Raw genomic sequence first — 4,669 nt, forward strand, 5'->3', positions numbered from 1 at the left:
CATCTGTAAGTAAATATTCATCTTCACATAACAAACATAGGAACCTTGGGACTAACTTTACATTCATTTCTTTGATGATGATGATGATGATGATAAAAATAACTGATTTAACACTATGATGGGCATTCAATATATTTCAATGATTTACTGAATTCTCACAACAACTCTGTGAATTAGGAATTATTTTTATTTTAGAGTCAAGGAGAAATCTGAGTTGAGAATCATGTTAATTAGTTAAGGTCATACAGCTGGTAGGTGGGAGAGCTGGGTCTGAACTAAGGCCAGGTTTAGTAACAGTCCAACTGATTCTCCTTTGTTAACATCTTATTGACATCACTTATATAAATCTACCTGTTTTCCATTCTTGCTACTCCAAAGAGAAGTTCAGCATATTGTCACTTGACCTGGACTACTTTAGTTGATTTCCCTTATCTTGGTTGATATGTCTCCATTTCATCCTCAATACTGCTACCAGCTAAATCTTTCTAAGATCTGATCGTGTTACTTGTCAATTAAAAATGCTACAGTGGCTTCATAACTGTATGACATGATACAAATGTGTCAATGTGGCTCTCCGTTAGCTGCACCCTGCCTCTCTGTTGTATCATCTTGTACCATAATCTTCCTTGCATTCTATGCTTTAGTCATAGGATTACTTGAAGATCCTGTAAAGCATCATGTTATATCATACTTCTTTGCTTTTTATTTCATCTCTTTACTTAGCTCGGAATGCCCATTTTTCCCTGCCCAATTGTGGAATCCATATTCTCCTTTTAAGACTCATTTAAGAAGTTGTTTCATGATCTCTGGGTATACTTGATTCTTTATATACTTCTATTATTTCCACTATAAAAGTTTATTCACTTAGTTGTTTACATATTAGTCTTCTCTAGAGTCTGAATTCCTTGAGGCAGGAAACCGTTTTCACTAAATTGTATCTAGGACAGTATCTGGCATACCACAAATGATACCTGAATGATCCCTTATATATAGTCTAGGTAAACTGCAGAATTTGCAATAGTTTCCTCAGAGTCACAAATTATTTAATAACTATGGATTAGTTTATTTTTTATAACTTCAAGATTAAGAATATGTAAGAAGTTAATGACTCGCCTAGAATTAATCTTGGTTGAATAGGTAGTGGTATTTGTATAGCGAATCCCCACCTCCTATTTCAGAAAATACTTTATTTTTATACTTGGTTCTCACTTATCTCTCACCATATATCTTCTTTACCTACATTCATATGTATTATTTCATCCATGATTTCCCCAAAGGAATAATTTTTCCCCTCCTGTTTTTTTCTTTTTATAGCTCAAATGTATGGATTGGAATATCAGGATTCTATGACATTGTGGGTCTAAAAATGCAAAAATGGGTATAATTGTTTTGGCAGCAATCTAATACATGCAACTACTGAAAAAACAAAGCAAAACAAAAACACTGAAAGATCGGGTTTGATGTTTTGTTGTGTCTCTGAACAAACATTCCATCAGTGCTAATGACACTTATTTAAGGGGCTAATTTCTACTCTTGATATTATTTTAGAAATGCACATTAGTTATAAATAAATAGGTTTTCTTTAACGAGCTATTTAACAATGTAAAGCCCCTTCTTTCTGCATGGCGGTAGGGAAACTTCACACTTGGAGAAATCTCAAAAATTTTAAACATGGATATTAATTCCTCCCTGTTGTGTGAATGGAACACTACTGTTCTGTAAGAAATAACTTTTCACAGATTATAAACTATATATGTTAACATGCTCCCATTTTTGGTAAACATTTAAAAATATATATTTGCATAAAAAAATCAATGAAATGCTTATATTGCTCATTACTGGAGGTAGTGTTTCAGTAGACTTTATTTCCTATATGTTGTTATTCTATATGCTAAGTATATATATTTTACTATATTACTTGTGTGACAATTAAGGGAAAAGTAAGATATACTTTTAAAATATCTCTAACACATATAAATATAATTTTAATGTACATATAAATATAATTTTAATGTGGTAGTATCCTTCTGGGAAGACTGTTTTAAAGCAAGACTCAACTCTTCAAGGCTTCCCCCATATATATCCAATTCTATAATGCATTAATGAAAAATAGAAATTTTTTGAAGATTTCATGGAGAGAGGAGAACAATATATACTACATATATATGCAAAACTTAGTACATATCCCCTTGTTAATTTTCCAGAGTTCTTTTTCTGGTGCAATCCATATTACATTTCCTCACTACCTCACAACTTCACCCCAACAGCTTCTAAGCTACATGTAGTGAGTCTTAGCTTCTTTTCCCGCTTAGATTTTTCTCTTCACATCAATCCTTTTTTTTTTAAGGATTGTAATTACAGTTCTTTTGGATTCTCTGATTTTTTTTTTACCTTCTCACTCAATGACCTAATCAGCCGACAGAGGAACTTCATTGTGACTCCCCTCTTCTTAGAAGTCAGGAGCATTGCGAATAATAAAGGCATTTTCCCCTTTCATGTACAATTGGATTCACCAGATACTTTCACTTAAATTTTATATGCCTCCAACTGAAGTTATTCTTTTAATTTAGTTTGCTTTGTTAGTAGTAGAACATGTAAAAACAATTAGATTTAAATTAGATATAAGTGACAGTATCTCTCCTGGTTATCCAATTAAGCTTTCTCTTATTTTTAACTTGCTTGGAAACCTTGATCAATAACTAAAATTAAAAAAACAAACAAACTGGGAAAGGTGAAACAAATGGAAGAATGTTGATAACTGTTGAAGCTGAATGATGGGTACATGGGAATTCACTGTTCTTTTTACTTTGTATATGTTGGAATTTTTCCATAATGAAAAATTAAAATAATTGTGAGCACCAGAAGTTGCTGCAGACACTGTCAATTGTGCCCAATATTCATCTCATCCTCCTCCCTGTCCCCACTCTCCACATTTTTTGCTAACGGAGCACAGCTTTTGTTTGTAGTAGCAATGTGCCCAATTCAGTGACTTGTCACAACTGATCTGAGTCAGTGTTTCTTAGTGGAAGCATTTTGGTGTTTTGGGCAGTGCATATGTCCATTGTAGGGGATTGTTCCTAACATTTCAGTGTTTTTGGCATCTCTTACCTCTAGGCACTAGATGCCAGTCATGGCATTGGTCTCCTTCTCATCATTGTGATAATCAAAATGTCCTGACACATGATAAAACATTCCCTAGGGCCTGGGGGAGAACCACTGGTTGGGAACTACCGGTCAGAGCTAATCATGGTATTTCTGCCCCTACTTCCCAGATTTCTGCATAGCTAATTGTAGCCTTGTGATCCCTTTTGGGGCACAGAGACCTGAGGGAAGTTAGCTGCAGAGGCTTCAGGGAAAGCTTTTTGTTTTCTTAGATGAAAGGACAAATATAGCTGTGTAGTGCTCCTCTCTTTCTTCTTCCTGCCTTGAATGAAGGATGAGCAAAGCTGTGGAAGCAATTTTGCAACAAGCCAATGTGCCAAGTGTAGTGAGGTAGGAGAGAAGGGGCCTGGATCTTCGAAAATTTGTACCAGCACTGGCTTCTTTATCTCTTTTTTGTTTGAGAAAAATAACCCCCTTTTTATTCTAGCTGCTGTTAGTCGGGTTTTCTATTACTTGCAGCAAAAAACAGTCCTAAATAAAAACATAAATTCTGGGTTCTTTGATCAATGTTAGTGTGAAGTGAGAATTATTTAAACAATTTTAGCCAAACTTCTTTTTGCAAGGTCGTTTATTGTGCTTGGTGAAAAATAACAGTTTTATAAAAATGAGAATGCTACTTGGAAATATTTAACAAAATGACAACTGGAAATAATATTTTCACATATATTCAGGACCCCCCACCACCTCCAGATACTTATATCCATTGGTGAAATAGCCAATATAGTCTGGATTTTTTCCCCCAAGATCTAGGGTTTTTTTTTTGTTTGTTTGTTTGTTTTTTAACCTAGTTCAAGAGACTTTAAATAGATTTTGAGAGGAGGAATTGTTTTACTTTGAATTACAAACTTAGGCTTGGTATCCAATACAGTATGTTTAAGTCTAGAACAAATTAAAACATTAGATATAATTCTTATTTGAGTGTGGCATTTGAGGCCCTTTAGACTCACTTTTCTGGCTCATTGTGTTCTTTTCTCTTTCAGTTGTGTCATCTTAGGGGACTACAGTGTTCCTGTCTACAGACAGTTCACCATCTCCTTCTTTTATTTACTTGGCTCCAGAAAACAGACAACTTCACTTTTCTTTTCACTTCTTCATTCTTTTCCATGGTCACATGCTGGACTTTATCATAACCTAACATTTCTTCCCAGAAGTAATAAACCTTCTTACCACTTCTTATCCTTCATTATTTCCTATATTTTTCCCCTTATGTGGACCTCTAGTGCTTGTCTTTTTATGGGTCACTTCCTGCCTTTCCTGTGTCTACCTCATCCTCTTTAATTTCTCTAGTTCATCATCTCATCCACTCTTAAATAGTTCCCTAAACTTCCTTACATTTTACATGGCTTGGCAATCTTTTTATTATACTTTTTTAGTTCTACACAATAGTTCTTTAAAAACTTTTCCATTCTCTTTGGACTTCAGGCACTTATGCCATCCTCCAACTACTTCTCTCTTAACAGATACACATGTGTCAAAGAAAATTTACACTATACCCATCTTTTACTCA

The sequence above is a fragment of the Vicugna pacos genome, chromosome 2 (genome assembly GCF_048564905.1).
Source record: "Vicugna pacos chromosome 2, VicPac4, whole genome shotgun sequence".
Taxonomy (NCBI): domain Eukaryota; kingdom Metazoa; phylum Chordata; class Mammalia; order Artiodactyla; family Camelidae; genus Vicugna; species Vicugna pacos.